The sequence below is a fragment of the Balaenoptera borealis genome (assembly GCF_965194805.1).
Source record: "Balaenoptera borealis genome assembly, chromosome: 5".
Classification (NCBI taxonomy): Eukaryota; Metazoa; Chordata; class Mammalia; order Artiodactyla; family Balaenopteridae; genus Balaenoptera; species Balaenoptera borealis.
In genome coordinates, this window is record NC_138862.1 from 71,804,466 (window position 1) to 71,821,382 (window position 16,917).

The 16,917-nt window shown below is 47.0% G+C and overlaps 1 protein-coding gene across 2 annotated transcripts in view; it reads right to left on the minus strand.

Moving 5' to 3' along the window:
• TNK2 (tyrosine kinase non receptor 2) overlaps positions 1-16,917 on the minus strand; it is a gene marked incomplete at its 3' end in the record, with an annotated part of 42,201 nt that overhangs the window by 24,246 nt on the left and 1,038 nt on the right. The window contains exon 1 of one of the 2 annotated variants that reach the window (XM_082393154.1): positions 1,705-1,825. The exons of the other annotated variant lie outside the window; for it this stretch is intronic. Of the gene's footprint in view, positions 1-1,704; positions 1,826-16,917 lie in introns of those variants that run through there. 2 annotated transcript variants of the gene reach the window in all.

The window sequence follows — 16,917 nt, forward strand, 5'->3', positions numbered from 1 at the left end:
CCCCCAGCAATCAGTCCTTCTTTCCCATCTCCCTGTGATCCACCACCACCCAAAGCTTGTGAGGCCAGCCAGGTGCAGCCTCCCTTTGGTGCCAATGAATCACCAGTCTGAGAATGGAATCAGAGCTAACGGACAAGATGAGGTCGGGTCAAGGTCACACTGGAGCTGACCTTCCTGCAAACGCTGCCTCACAACGCCCACAGCACAGAGAAGCCTATTGCTTATTTCCCACAAAGCACCATTCTGAAGGAGATCCAGGGACCTGACTTCAGGGGACAATTTAAGCAGGATTATTCCCTCTACCGCAAGTTGGGGGACTGCTGGATTGGAATGGCCAGACTGAAAATTATAGCCACCCCTGAAAGATGTGCCCCAAATCCACCAGAACCCCATGCCTGCCTGTTCCCTTGCACATCAGGTAAGAACAAGCCTCAGTAGCTTGCTCAGCAATCCAGCTGTGGGAGGCTGTGGAGAAAAGCAAAGCATGGTCAGGGGTCAGAGGTCAGGCCAGCTCCTGGACCTCTTCTCCCAGCCCCCAAAACAGCCACCTTTCTACACCGCCACCCCCACCCCGCTTCGTCCTGTCAGTGACTGCCCTCTACTGGTCAAGAGAGAAAGTGCTTGATCTCCAAGGGGAAGGGAAGACGACCCATAAATACCATGATCATGTTTTCCAAAGCAAACAGGGACAGTTGGCTTAATACGCAGTTTCATAAAGCCAGTAAGAGGGCATGTCCAGGGCACAGGGACTCCGTGTCCATAAAGCACTAAACCCACATCCTGGCAGTGCTTTCGGGGCTCCCCTGCAGCGCTGAAGCAAGCCCAAAGGGCAGCTTAATTGGGTCCCAAGGACTCAGAGATACTGAAGCAGATGTCAGCAACAGGAATTCACCACCACTGACTCGCCCCGCCCCACCCAACACACAAACACATCACCCTTCTTTACCCAGCATCCCAGCCCCCAGGATCTGTCCTGGGGCCAGGCTCACAGATACCCCTCACTCCTGAGAGGCTCCCCTCAGCTCACCAGCAGACGATGCGGTCTAGGGCCCGGCTACCTGGCTATCCCCCATGTTTCCCCTATTACCTGCTGTCCCTCCTCGGCCTCAGTTAGGCGCAGATATTCAAATCTCTCACCCTCGGAACCCAAACTCCGGGCTTTAGGGCCCGGGAGGGGAGCAGAGCCCTCCCGCAGTCCCCGCCCCTCCAGCGCACCGGCAGCGTCACTGCCCTGCGTCCTGAAGGGCCAGGCCTCGAGCATCCTCCAGAAGGGCAGGGGCCGCTAAAGCACCTCAGCCAAGGGAAGGCCCAGTCCTCGGGCCCGCACGCACCCCACAGCCCCATATCTGCCACCTGCAGCCAGAGCGAGGGAGCAGAGCCTGGTGGTAGCGGTCTCTCCCGCTGGGCCTGCGGCTGCCCCTCCCCCAATCCCGTGCACAGCCTCCATTCCAAGGAGCCGCCTCTCCGCAGCGCAGGCTGTCCCCCCAGAGAGCCAGGTGAGGTCCCTCCAGGACCCCAGAGATGCACAGCCACCGATCAGGTCCTGGGGACTCAAGGGCCCCCATACTCCATGACAAGGGGGGGGGTCCATCCAAGAAGCTCACAGAAGAGAAGCCCCCATCCTAACTCGACCTGAGACCCCTCCCTCTAGACCCCTCTCCTTCCACCAGCCCAGCTTCCACCTGGCTCCAAGCATGCGCCCACCTGCCAGGCTCCCTGGTGCGCTGCCGTTCCGCACTCCACTCAGGCCCGGGGAACCTGCCCAGCCCACTCCTCTCCGCAGTGGAAGCCACGCCCCCCGCATCCGCCCTGGGAGGGAGACCTCAGCCCTCCGCAGCCCACGCCTCTTCTCACCGGCCTGGACTTCTCCCCGCCTGCACTTCCACCCGCCCCGCCCCCAAGACTGCGCCTTGCGGGGGGGTGGGGGGGGGCGGAGGCTCGGGGCTGGGCAGAGCACTGTGGCTGACCTCTCTGGGCTCAGAAGAGTGCGAGTACCCACACTCCCTCCCGCAGGAGCTGCCCCAACACGTGTCCACGCAGGGCTGTCACCCAGTGCCAGGATGAGGACATAGCTAGTGGAGGAAGTCCCACTGCAGAGGCCCCAAGGTGCCACACGCACACCCTCTCATTCCAATGGCATCTGAAGCTTCCACTGACTCCTCAGTACCAGGTATTTAGGGCTGAGCTCAGGGCACCCTCACCCCTTGGGGGTTTGGGGCAGAGGAGGCGGGAAATGCTGAGACACCTCTACTCTCCACTCCTCCCCCCACACACACTCCACCTCAAGACTGAGGAAGGAGACCCCGGGTGGGCACTAGGTGAGTTCCCGTAAGGCTCACTCTCTTCAAAAACTCCTTCTCCAGCTGAAGCGCGTTGGCATAGGGGATGACCCTGCCAGGCAGGGTGTTTATTCTAGGCAGAAGCTCCTCTGCACCTTACTGCAGCTATGGCAGAAACTGGTTTTGGGAGCAGCTGCACGAACACTCAGGAGGCTGTCGAGAAAGAGAGGCTGAAAATGCCAGGCCCACAGACCCCTTCTTCTCCTGGTCGGATAAAGGGTCTGATCTAAACCATTCCCCCTTCCTGCTTTCTCCCTACCTCCTCCCTCCACAAGGCCCCTGCCTCCGAATGCCATCCTATTACAAGATACCCACAAGATCCAAACTGCCTCTAGGATTTGGGGAATCCACCCCATGTGTACACCCTCTGGTCTACAACTTGCCCCCTTATCTCTAAAGGGAGCCGGTAGTGGCCCAGGAACCAGCCTGCCTCTGCTGTCCACTCCCCTCCCCCAGGCTCTCCAACAGCATCAGTCAAGTTACAAATCCACACTGAGGAGCAGACGTGACATGTAATTTCCGGCCAAGAAGATTTTTCCAAAACAATCTACCGTATTCTCAGGAATATATGCCAGGCCAGCTCTCTCCCATCTCTGCCCTCCCTCTTCTCCAGGCCCTGGAGGGAAAACAACATATTGGGGAGGAGAAGGAGGGGGGCTTATGGCTCCTCTCCCAACCAGAGGATTATCTTGCCTACACATGCCAGCCCCACCAAGCCCAGTCAACCTCAACTCACCCCTCTGTGTGCAGCGCCCAAGCTTCTGGACCAAGGCCAGGCTGGTTCCCCTTGGGACTTCATCCCAGAGGGAACTGTACCAGGTAACCCCACACCTTCAGGTCATCCCAGGTTTGAAATCACACTGGTCTGGGGAGGAGGCTGGCCACGGGCCAAGGGAGAGAAGGGGGTGATTCAGACACATACCATGGCTGTCCACACCCTCTCCATCTCCAGGCCACAGTGGCCCACTCCCTTCCAGGGGAGCTTGGCAGCTGAGGCCCTGAGGACAGTCAAGGCTGAGGCATATTTGCCAGCAGTGCTGAGCCCACAGGCCCTGAGTCTAACCCTGAGGGCTTTTCACCCTTCTCCTTAACTGTGGATATTTCCTAACACTTTGGAACTCGCCCTTCCTTCTCTTCCCTCCCTGGGGGTCACCTCCTCTCCTCCCAGGGCTCCAATTAGCACCATGTGCTGTCTGTCTCCATTCCTGAGCTCTAGAAGCTCTACACCCATGCTTCTAGACATTTACAGCCAGCTTCACCAGGAGGATGCAATGGTACCATAAATTCTACATGCCCAAATTGAGCTCATCAACCCCCGCCTTAAACCTAGCTTATGTGTGCTCTTATATCCTGACTGAAAACATCACAAGCCAACACCAGCCACCTAGGCTAGACACCTCACCCCTGGCTCCCCAACCATAACTCCCTTCTTTCCCCACTGGGCAGGCCACAAAATCTTGTTGTTTCTGCCTCCTCATTACTCCTCCCATCAATACCTTTGGGACAAGAGTCAGGCAGACCTGGGCTGAAATCTTGGCTGTATCACTCTCTAGTCAGACGACTTCTGGGCAGATGCCTTAACCTCTAAGCCTCAATTTCCTTATCTGCAAATGGGAATAAACAGTACGTCCTTCATAAAGTGCAAACTCAATGAGATCATGAATGGCACACTTAGCACAGCATCTAGCACATAGTTCCCTATTGTTATACTGTCATCTGAACACAGATCTGAAGTTCCTCTCCTGCTTACATCCTTCTGTAATTCCTCACTGAGCCAAATACAAGGCCCTTCAGGATCCATCCCTTGCCTATTTGTCCACCTCCACCTCTTATCATTTCCTTCAAACGTCTCCATATTCCAACCAAGTCAAATACTTGCCCTTCCCTAGACATACCATCTTCTTTAATTTTAATGTCTTTGAGCTATTCTTTGTGATACTCTTTTCTCTTCATGATGAACTCCTACACATCCCTCAAGACCCAAATAAAACGTCATCTCCTTTGTAATTTCCCATTTCCTATCCCCAAACGGTTCTTTTTGCCATTGCTTCCCATGTTATCTTGTTAAAGTATGTTTGAAAACAAGAGCGGTATAAATACATAATACTACACATGGAAAATAGCCAAAAGAATGAAAAAATTTTTAATTATCCATCATGCTCTAATCCTTAAAGGGTACTATTTCTGTAGCACTCTGTATTAATACATAATTCTATTGAAGGAGCCCTATGTACGCACCTCTTGTAGTTTGTACATTGTAACCATCTGTTTATATCTGTCACCTTGAAAGAAGAATCTGGCAAGGCACCTGGTCAAGAGAGTCTGCTGAAAGGGACTTCAAGCCTTTGTGACAGACACTGGGGAAAGGAGGCCTGTCTCTTTTCCAGTGAGCTGGTACCTCCTTATGTCCAGTGAATACCAGGAATAAGTCTGGTTGCCCTTGTCGGCCCTGGCTTTGCTTCCCCCCATTATTTCGAATCCAGAAAAGCAAGCACCTTCGTGGGAAGAAGGGCAGCCAATCTCATTACAGCTACTCCTGTCCCAGAACCACTAAGCTACTTTGCTCCCACAAAGCTATTTCAGCCCTGGGGACAACACAGCAGTCCCTCAAGGCAGAGGGAGAGCTTTGACTGAAGGCTGCCCTCTCATCAGACTGCGGAGGGAGAGCTGGGGATACCACAGGGTTGATCGATGGGCAGGAGGTCTGGTTTGTCAGGCATCCCAGCCTCGCAGAGAGAGGAGGGAGACAGGGGGGTCAGAGGGTGGAAAGGCAGGGCACAGAAGCAGGGGCAGACACACCAGATACAGGGACCCTCCTATGCCTCATCTCCTTTGACTCCAGCAGAGAAGGAGGTGTAACTTTCAGAGAGGAAAGGAAAGAACCTGACTAAACACCACAACACAGACCCTCACTGAACCCAGTACCTCCCCACATCTACCAACTTGGTCTTGAAAGTATTTTTTAGCTGTTTCACGCTCCACCAGCGAAAGACCAGTGTGCCAACCCTGACACCCAGAGACAGGACACTGAGAGCCCTAACACATTCCTGGAGCATCCCTCCCCCGCACATAAACACCACTCAAGTGTGACAGTGGGTAAATTCCTGCAGTTGTCTGGGTCTCTTGCACATGCGCACCACTCACGCCCGAGTGACAGGGTTGGGATGCAGGGTACCGCAGAGAGCTGCGTCTCACCATCCTCTGGCCCAAGCATCCTCCCGGCACCAAGGCCCGGCAGCCGAGGCTCCCGGGAAGAGAGGAAGGATGTAGTCTGGCTCCCAGCAGCCAGCCACTCCCAGGGCTCTTCCAAGGCTGGGCAGAGGCCTCCCAGCTGGTCACCCTGCCTACCAGCTCAGGCCTCACCCCACTCCCCCCACCCCCTCAGCAAGAGCCTAGAGCTGAAGGGGCCTATTGTTGGGCCCTGGAGGTGGGGTGGGCCCAGAGCTGTGAAATTGGAGAGCATTTACTCTGTGAGAGGGACTGCTCATTCCCTTGGGACAGCGCCCACACCAGAACCCCAGGAGCTAGGAACATCCAGCGCAGGGTGGGCTGCTGGGCCAGGGAGAGAAAGGGTCCGAACCTGGAAGCGAGAGAGATGTCAGGGACTGCAAAATATTTAAGATACCTTAAATCCCACCCATTTTAGAGATAAAGAAACTGAGACCCTGAAAGGGAAGGGACATGCCTGGTCTGAGGCACCTAAGAAGCTGTCATAGGGAATGGATCTCTAGGAGCTGGGGAGCAGTTCAGAGCAATGGTGATTCCTCTCTGGCCATGGAGGGGCAGCTCTGCCAAGGTCAGGGGCTAATAAAGGTCAGGGGCCTGAGGGGAGAACCTGCCTCAGGAGGAGACACAACATCCAGGGGAGAGGCAGAGACAGGAGGAACCTAGAGTTCTCACATCCAGCAGAAGCCCTTGGCTCCCAGGACCTAGAGCTGCTGAAGGAGGGCCCAGGCCAAACCTCTCACCCCACCCGCCTCTTTAGTCACTCACCACATACTGACTGTGTGCTCACCCTGTGCTAGGTTTGGGGGACTATGAAGGAGGAGAAGTCACGATTCAGGTCCTCAAAAAGACACTGTGTGCAAGTTCTTTACTAAAAGTTTTATCTTTCATTGCCTGATTAACCTCCCCCCCCCCACTACCCTACATTATCCACATTTTACAGATGAGGAAACTGAGGCTCTGGAGAGGTGACCAGGGTCACCCGTTACTGGAGAGTTAACAGGTGAACCAGAATTCAGTCCATGTACAATTGGACACGAAACTGCTCGGTTCAAGGATTTGGGCTCATGGAGGGCAGAGCTGGAGTCTTAACTGTTGAATATATACTAGATACTGAATGAATTCATGGATTCTGCGAGGAAGTTTAAAGAGGGAATAGAGGCTCCAGGAAAAGACAGATTGCACAGATGCACATAATTTCACTCCTTCCCAAAACCCCACCAAAGCCAAAATTATCGAAAGAGAAATTTTGTGAAGGGCAAAAGTCCCTAAGGATGGGAAGAATAGTAGAAGGGAAAACCACAACATAGCTTTGGAAGCTGGAAAGCAGATGGCCAGTGACTATGGAGAGCAGACTTGAGAAAATCCCCAATCCCAAGGTGAAAAGGACCTGATTGACCCCCCAGAATCCTCAAAAGGCCTGGGAACTAGAAGCCCCAGAAACCTCTAGAAGAAGAACAGGTGCTAATAATACAGGGGATTAGTCAAAAGCTGTTTAAGAAGCCGTAAGACCCCCCTGGACTCCCTCCCCGGTACAAAGCCACTGGGTTGCTGCCCCGGTACCACCCGGCAAAATCGGGATTTCCCTTCAGGGGTAAAGTGCAGGCCTCTGCACTGGCGCAGCAGGCTTGGCTGAGAGCGGGGTGCCACGGACCTAACAAGGAAAGCACACATAGATGTGGAGATCTCCGTCCCCTCCTCGGCTCCCTCCAGGAACATGGAGCCAGGTCTCCACCTCCTGGCAGAAGACAGGAGCGTCCTTTCTGGGGACTCTGATCAGGCCAAGGAAGATATAAAGAAACCAACATTGGGAGTTCTCCACAAACCGAGCAGCCAGGCCACCACACAAAGAAGCTCAGTCAACAAGGCCACCCAGTGCCTGTAGTAAAGAGCAGATGACAAAAAACTATTGGACACCCAAGGAATGCCTCTAACATGGAAGAGCGAGCAAAACACACAGAAAAAAGCAACTCAGAAGAAATGCAGACTATGCAGGAGAAGGAAATTTCTGACAGAAAATGCTCATTAATATCCTCAGAGGGCTTCCCTGTTGGCACACTGGTTGAGAATCTGCCTGCCAATGCAGGGGACACGGGTTCGAGCCCTGGTCTGGGAAGATCCCACATGCCGCGGAGCAGCTGGGCCCGTGAGCCACAATTACTGAGCCTGCGCGTCTGGAGCCTGTGCTCCGCAACAAGAGAGGCCGCGATAGTGAGAGACCCGCGCACCGCGATGAAGAGTGGCCCCCGCTCGCCGCAACTAGAGAAAGCCCTCGCACAGAAACGAAGACCCAACACAGCCATAAATAAATAAATAAAATTAAAAAAAAAAATCCTCAGAGAGACAAGATGTTGTATCTATAAAACAAGAAGAGAATATTATTATTTTTTAATAGGGGGAATAAGAAATTACAAATATGACAGGAAACATAAAAAATTCAACAGACCCATCCTCACCCCAACCAACAAAGTCTGGCCCACAGCAGGTGCTCATAAATATTTGCTGAATGGATAAATGAGGCAGTATTTCATGAACTTTAATGCACATACAGATCACCTGGGGGAATCTTGTTAAAATGCAGATTGGGATTCCATAGATATGGGGTAGGGCCTAAGTTTTACATTTCTAACAAGCTCCCAGTGATAATGTTCTGGTCCTTAGACCATACTCTAGGAAGCAAGGGTCTCTGCTAAACCCTGGAGCAGTGGTTCTTTGCACTGGCTGTGCATTAAAATCACCTGGGAGGTAGGAACGTGGCGGTGTGTGGGCCCCGCCCACTGAGATTCTAATCAGCTTGGTCTAGGTGAGACTCAGGCATCATATCTTGAAATCTCTGCAGATGAATCCATACTGGGGTCGAGAACTGCTGCTCTGGAGAAAGCCTGTAACTGCGCCAATCATTGGTCCTGGCCAGAACAGTCCTGTTTTCAAATATTCTTTCCCATTGTTGACACTGACCACTCTTTCAGAAGGCCCTTCTCATCATGGCCATGAGCATCAGTTTATGGGACTATTTACTATGCAGATGGTAGTTCTTAATGCTAAGTCCCATTAATGTCAGTGGATGGAGAAATCATTCTACTAAATTTCCAAAAATTCATTCTGAGAATTTTTTCCTTATTAGATTCACACACTTATCTTAATTTTTCTAATTAAAAAAAAATCTGGACCTTAAAACTTTAGCAAGTCCTTTAAAAAAAATAAAGGATTTTTAAAAGTGAAATGTGGATATCTCCCTAGCCAAAAATCCTAATCCATTATTCCAATGTTTCTGTTAAAACTTAAGTTGAATTTAGTAGTTTTGTGTCTACCTCATCCATGCCATGGGATAAAATAATATCAACAGACATTTACTGCTGTTAAAATTGCTAAAATCACAATAGAAGGGTTGGAGGATAAAGTATCTTCCACAATGGAGAGCAAAAGCCCACACCAAGCTACATAATTAAAGAATAATGGAGATAAAGAAAAGATGCTACAAACTCCTGGGCAACGGTGTAACACAAGTTCCACAAAAAGGATTGGGAATGATTTTAGACATTAATGTTAACTCTGGAACTTAAGAGCAATGCCCTTAAGATTCCAAAGGAAAGCAATTTCCAGCCTAGATCTCTATATTCAGCTAATTAAGTGACTGAGTATCAGACTGGCAAGGTCTCAAAATAATCTACCACTCTTTCACCCTCCTCTCTCAGGAAGCTACTAAAGGATGTACTCTACCAAACTAGAGAATAAACCAACAAAGGGGAAGATAGGAAACAGGAGAGAAAGGCACAGAAAGGCAGTGAAGGAAATGCCCAAGATGCTGAAAGGGAGATCCCAGGAGGACAGCTAAGCATCAGTGATAGAGAGCAATTAGTCCATGCCGCTTTCGGGCACAAGGCTCTGAAAGAGACTTCTTCAGAGAGGTGAATTTGATAGAATACCTAATGGAATTGACACCCTGAGAAATTTATACAGCTACTGGAGAGTTTAATTAATTGAAAAGTACATAGAAAACTAAGCAAACAAAAAAAGCAACTCCAGGAAGAACAAAAAGGTGCCCAGGAAAGGAAAAGTCACAGTTTACTACACCATAACAATATAAACAATGAACAGTAGATTGAAGAAAAAATGAGATATGCCCAGAGTGGATGGGCTGGAAGATGGGATGAGTAGCAGGGTGGGAATGAGGGAATTAAAGTAAAATCCTCATCTTTGACCAAGATGGAATAACACGGATCAGACTTACCCTCCTGACTGAAACAACAGAAAAATGGACAAAATATACAAAATGGTTTTGAAGACACCAGACATCAAGATGCAAAGGTCAGTGATACCTAGGAGATAGGAAACAAAGGAGGTCAGCCCTGTGGTTGAGTTTCCAGGCTACAGAAGAGGGAAGGGAACCAGTTGGACCCCAAAGGACTCTCTGAGTTGAAGAGATGGAGCTGAGACTCTGGGGAAACTCAGGTGGCCAGAATTCACAGAACAGAGCATCAGAGAAGAGAGAGCACCACAGAAGTCTGTAAAAGATCCCCCTTGAGTAATACGCTGAGTACTGATCATCACATGAATGTATGGAAACTACCCAAGGCTGGGGAAAAGAACCACCCAAAAGGATTAGATATAGCAGTGCCTGGTGCTCACAGGGCTGGGAAAAGGGCCTGTTCCCACTAGCCAGACTGGAAAAGCTAGGCACTGGGTAGAATACACAGGTGGGGAGCTTCCCTGGTGGTGCAGTGGTTAAGAATCCGCCTGCCAATGCAGGGGACACAGGTTCGAGCCCTGGTCCGGGAAGATCCCACATGCCGTGGAGCAACTAAGCCCGTGCGCCACAACTACTGAGCCTGCGCTCTAGAGCCCGCGAGCCACAATCACTGAGCCTGTGTGCCACAACTACTGAGCCTGCATGCCTAGAGCCCGTGCTCTGCAACAAGAGAAGCCACCGCCATGAGAACCCCGTGCACCACAACGAAGAGTAGTCCCCGCTCCCTGCAACTAGAGAAAGCCCGCGTGCAGCAATGAAGACCCAACACAGCCAAAAATAAATAAACACAAAATAAATAAATTTATTAAAAAAAAAAAAAAAGAATACACAGGTGGGTCTTGCCTCAGCAGTGTGGAATTATTAGCCCCAGACTGAGCATGGCTCTGGTCTCACCTAACAAATCTTAAAAATGAAATCCAAAAGGATCAAACTATTTCCCAGTCATTTAACTGGATTTCAGAACAAAGCTCAAGAATATTTATAGGAATACAAAAATACCCAGCAACCAACAAAGTAAAATGGATTGTCTGGCATCCAATAAAAAATTACCAGAGGGCTTCTGGTGCAGTGGTTGAGAACCCACCTGCCAATGCAGGGGGCACGGGTTTGAGCCCTGGTCCGGGAAGATCCCACATGCCGCGGAACAACTAAGCCCGTGCGCCACAACTACTGAGCCTGTGCTCTAGAGCCCGTGTGCCACAACTACTGAAGCCTGCGCACCTAGAGCCTGTGCTCCACAACAAGAGAAGCCACTGCAATGAGAAGCCTGTGCACCGCAACGAAGAGTAGCCCCCGCTCACTGCAACTAGAGAGAAGCCCACGCACAGCAACAAAGACCCAACACAGCCCCAAAAAAAAAAAAAAAAAAAATTACCAGGAAAAAAAAAAAGCAAGAAACTATGATCCATAACGAGGAGAAAAAGCAATCAATCAAAACCAACCCAGAACTGACACAGATGTTAGAATTAGTAGACAAAGACACTAAAACAATTATAACTATGTTTTTAAAAGACTATCATTGAACTTTTAGAATAAAGACTACACTATATGAAATGAAAAAAAATAAAGTGAATGGAATTTAAGTCAGATTAGACAGTGCAGAAGAAAAAGTGGGTGAAACTGAAGACACAGTAATAGTACCATTACTATAGTAATACTAGACTACCCAAAATGAAACACAAAGGAAAAAAGATTCTCTTTTAAATGAACAAAAAGCATCAGTGTGCAGTGGGACAATTTCAAGTGGCCTAATATATGTGTAATTAGAGTTCCCAAGAAGAGTTGGGAACAGAAAAAAAACATATGAAGAAACAATGACTGAAATTTTCCCAAATTTGACAAAAACTAAGAGCCCACAGATTCAAGAAGCTCAATGACTTCAAACACAAGACACATGAAGAAAACTACACCATCGCACATCATAATCAAATTGCTCAAAATCAGGGATAACATCTCAAAAAGTAGCTGGGAGGGCAAGGGAGACATGCTACATACAGGGAACTAAGATGACAAGAGATTTCTTGCAAAAACAATGGAAATGAGAGGACAGTGGCACAACGTCATTAAAACAAATGACTTAGAATTCTATTCCAATGGAAATACCTTTTTAAAATGAAGGCTAAATAAACTTTCTAAATATACAAAAGCTGAAAGAATTCAACACCAGCAGACCTGCACTATAATAAATGTTAAAGGAAGTCCTTCAGACAGAAGAAAAATAATACATATAGAAATATGGATCTATGCACAGAAATGAACAGCACTAGAATGGCAACTACATGGGTAAACAGTTAACAAAATTTTTTTACTATATTTAAATTACTTTAAAAGATAAGCTGACTGTTTAAACAAAAATTATACCAATGTAGTGCAGGGTTTATAACATGTATAATTTTGATAATAATTGCATAAAGGAAGGGAAAAATGAAAATATTTTAAGGTTCTTACATCACTTGAAGGCAGACTATGATAAATTAAAGATGTATATTATGAATCCTGTAGACATTACAAGAAAAATATCCTCATAAACATAGATGCAAAATTCTTAACAAATTCTTTAGCAAATGGAATCCAGCAATATACATAAAGAATTATAACCATGACCCAATGGAGCTTGTCTCAGGAATGTGAGGTTGATTTAGCATTTGAAGACGGAATCAATGTAATTCAACACATTAACTAAAAAAGAAAATCCTATCATCATTTTGATAAACACAGAAAAAACATCTGACAAAATCCAACATCCATTCCTATTAAAAATCTCTGTAAAATAGGAACAGAAGGGAGCTTCTTCAACCTGATAAAGATCATATATGAAAAACTTACAGCTAAATCATGCATAGTGGTGAAATACTGAATGTTTTCCCCTGAAGATCAGGAGCAAGATACCTAATCTTCTATTCAACATTATATCAGAGGATTAGCCAGTGCAATCAGGCAAGAAAAAGAAATAATAGACATAAAGACCAGAAAGGAAGAAGTAAAACTGTCTATATTAGCAGATGACATGACAGTCTATGTATAAAATCCAATGGAAGCTACAAAAAAGCTACTAGAACAACCTGTTTAGCAAGGTGGGAGGGTATAATATACAAAAGTCAATTTTATTTATATATACTAACAACAAACAATTGGAAATTGAAATTTAAAAAACATCACCATGGGCTTCCCTGGTGGCGCAGTGGTTGAGAATCTGCCTGCCAATGCAGGGGACACGGGTTCGAGCCCTGGTCTGGGAAGATCCCACATGCCGCGGAGCGACTGGGCCCGTGAGCCACAACTACTGAGCCTGCACGTCTGGAGCCTGTGCTCTGCAACGGGAGAGGCTGCGATAGTGAGAGGCCCGCGCACCGCGATGAAGAGTGGCCCCCACTTGCCACAACTAGAGAAAGCCCTCGCACAGAAGCGAAGACCCAACACAGCCAAAAATAAATAAATTAATTAATTAATCTAAAAAAAAAAAAGTACTTAAAAAAAAAAATTTAAAAAAAAAAATCACCATCTTATAGCAACGTTATTGGCAATAGCAAAAAGGTAGTAGCAACCATTGATAGATGAATAAACAAAATCTGGTATATTCATACAATGGATTACTATTCAGCCTTAAAAAAAAAAAAGAAGGGAATTCTGACACATGCTAGAACATGGATGAACCTTGAATATATTACGGTAAGTGAAAAAAGCTAGTCACAAAAGGACAAATACTGTATGATTCTACTCCCATGAGGTATTTAGAGTAGTCAAATTCGTAGAGACAGAAAGTAGAATGTGATTGCCAGAGGTGGGAGGAGACAGGGGAATACAGAGATTGTTTAATAGGTACAGAGTTTCAGTTTTGCAAGATAAGAAAAAGTTCTGGAGATGGATGATAGTGATGGTTGTGCAACAAGGTGAAAGTACCTAACTCTACTGAACTATACACTTAAAAATGGTTAAAATGGTAAATTTTATGTTGTGTATATTTTACCACAATTAAGGCAGGTAAATTTTTTTAACAAAAAACTGAATTCCATTAAAAATACCATTTACAATAGCATCAAAAATATGCAATACTTAAGGATATATCTGAAAAAAGATTTAAAAGATCTGTACATTGTAAACTACAAAACACTGGTGAAATTCTTAAAAATCTAAATAAATACAGAGATACACATTGTTCATGAGTCAGGTTCAATATTGCTAAGATAGCAATTCTCCCCAAACTGATCTGTAGATTCAATGCAATCCCAGCAGGCTATTTTGTAGAAATTTACAAATTGTTCTAAAATGGGTATGGAAGTGCAACAAACCTAGAATAACTAAAGCAATTTTGAAAAGGAAGAACAAAATTTAAGATCTTTCCTTGGTTTCAAGGCTTACTATAAAATCTACAGTGATCAAGATAATGTGGTCCTGGGATAAAGACAGACAAGTTAGATCAATGGAACAAAACAAAGTCCACAATTGGATCTACACACAAACAACCGATTTTTGATAAAGGTGCAAAGGCAACTCCACAGAGAAGCAAGTCTATTCAAAAAATTTTGCTGAACAATTGGATCCCCATATGCAAAAAACTGAACTTCCATTCATACCTTGCACCATATACTAACCTAAGAATTAACCCCAAATTGATTGTAGACCTAAATGTAAAACCCATAACTATAAAAGTTATAGGAGAAAACCATCATGCTTTGGGTTAGGCAGAGAGTTCTTAAACACCAAAAGCACAATCCATAAAAGAACAAGCTGGTAAACTGGAGTTCATTCAAAGTTAAAACTTCTGCTCTTCAAGAGACACTGTTAGGAGAATTAAAGTGCAAGCCAGAGCCTGGAAGAAAATATTTGCAAATCACATATCCCATAAAAGGCTTGAATCCAGAATATAAAAGAACTCCCAAAACTTAGTACAAAAAAAACCCCCCACACAATTAAAAAATGGGTAAACAATTTGAACAGACACATCCCCAAAGATATACAGATGGCAAATAAGATGAAAAGATGCTCAACATTAGTCATTAGAGTAATGCAAATTAAAACCAGAATGCGATACCATTACAGACCTATTAGTATGTCTAAATTTAAAGAGACTGATCATACCAAGTGCTGACAAAGTAGTGAACAAACTAGAACTTTCATACACAGCTGGTGGGTACATAAAATGGTACAACCACTTTGGAAAACAGTCTGGCGGTTTGTTAAAAATTAAATGTACACCTACCATATGATCCAACTATTCTAGTCCTAAGGATTTACCCAAGAAAAATAAAAGCATATGCCCATACAAAGACTTACACATATGTTCATAGCAGTTTTACTTTTAATAACCAAAAACTGAAAACAACCCATCAGGAGGTAAATGGATAAACAGACTGTGGTATACTACTCAGCAACAAAAAGGAATAAGCAATTGATACCCACAAAAACATGGATGAATCTCAAAATAATTATGCTGAGTGAAAAAAGCCAGGCAAAAAAAAAAAAAAGAGCACATACTGTATGATTCCATTTACATAAATTTTAGGTAATGTGAACTAATGTAGAGTGACAGAAAGCAGACTATTGTTACCGGGGGAAGGGGGATGGCAAAGGAGGGGTGGGATGGAGGGATTACAAAGGGGCACAAAAAACTTTTGGGGGTTTGGGAATAATGGGTATGTTCATTATCTTGATTGTGGTGGTGGTTTCACAGGTATACACATATGTTAAAACTTACTAAATTATGTTTTAAATATGTTCCATTTACCATATGTCATTATACCTCAATAAAGCTATTATTAAAAACAAACACTTCATCTTCCAGGATAAAGCACAGGGCAGGGGGATAATTGTGGGCTCAGGGGCTAGAGGAAAAGGTCTGGGAGCGCTGACCCCTCCTGCCTAATGTCCACTGGCCATGGCTCCTGGGAAGGTGGACGCTAGGCTGGCAAAGAAGGGTCTGAGCCCTCTGCACTCAGGACACTGTAGGGAAAACCAGGGCCCGCCTCACAGACGAGGAACTGAAGCCCCGAAATGTTACCCTAGTTACACACTAGTTACACAGCTAGTAACACTAGTTACACAGCTAGTAAACCCAGATCTGCCAAAGTCCTCTTTCTCTTCGTCTACCACAAATTCAAGAATCAACCTGAAATAGGGTGAAGGTGTATGCTTATGTGCATGTGTTTAGAACAGTTCTCTCCATTGAAGCCAGAGCGCAAGAAAAAGTCTGGCCATCCCAGAAGAGCCAGACACCTTGGACACAGCAGCTGAACTTCCGGTGCATGAGTGTTTGGGGTGGCAGGATGACAGGCAGGCATGGGACGAAGTTGACAGTCAAGTCTGGGTTTGCATGGGGAGCAGGCTAACTGGCTCCTCCAGCAGAGTCCCAGCAGCTGCCTGCTTAGGACGCAACCACCGCTCCCCCTGCCCCAACAGAAAAGGACTATCTCCACCCAGTCCGGTTGGGACAGGGGTCTGGGGGCCATCTGACTAAGAGCCACTCCTTGGGGTGGGGCAGAGATGGGTCTTGGCTAAGGCCCCGAGACAGGCAGCAACTCTGTACCCACTCCCACCCGAGGACTAGAGAAGCAAGCACCCAGACAGCGCCAGGTAAGAGGTGAACATCCCTAGGCAGATGAGGCCCGCAAGTGGCCAACCAAGCCCCTATGGGGCAGGAATGAATAGGTCTGGCACCCAGGCCATGAGGAAGTCAACAGGAAACCAAATTTAGCCCCCACCTCTGCAAGCCCCACCTCTAAGCTGGGCTGAGAGCTGGCCCTGGCTGGTACAGAACCCATGATGCCACAGCTGCCCATCTGTCCACCTCCATGGGGTGGGGCTGAGGTCTGGGCCACAGAGGATGCCCAGAGTCCAGCAGTGCAGATACCCTCTCCTATCCCCCACTTTCAGGTTGGGGTCCTGAGAGCCCACACGGAGACAGAAGTCCTCACCAGCTCTCCACCCTTCTGCCCACTATTTATCCTTGGCTCTGGGCCCTCAGTATTAATCAAATGTGACAAGAAGGTGTGGCAGGAGCAGGCCAGGCTCGTGCCCAAGTTACCGGCTGCCACACTCACATCTCAGCTCACGTGGCCAAGAGGGTTACAAGATAAGGTCCTGTCAATGCAAAGCTGCCCCTTCCCT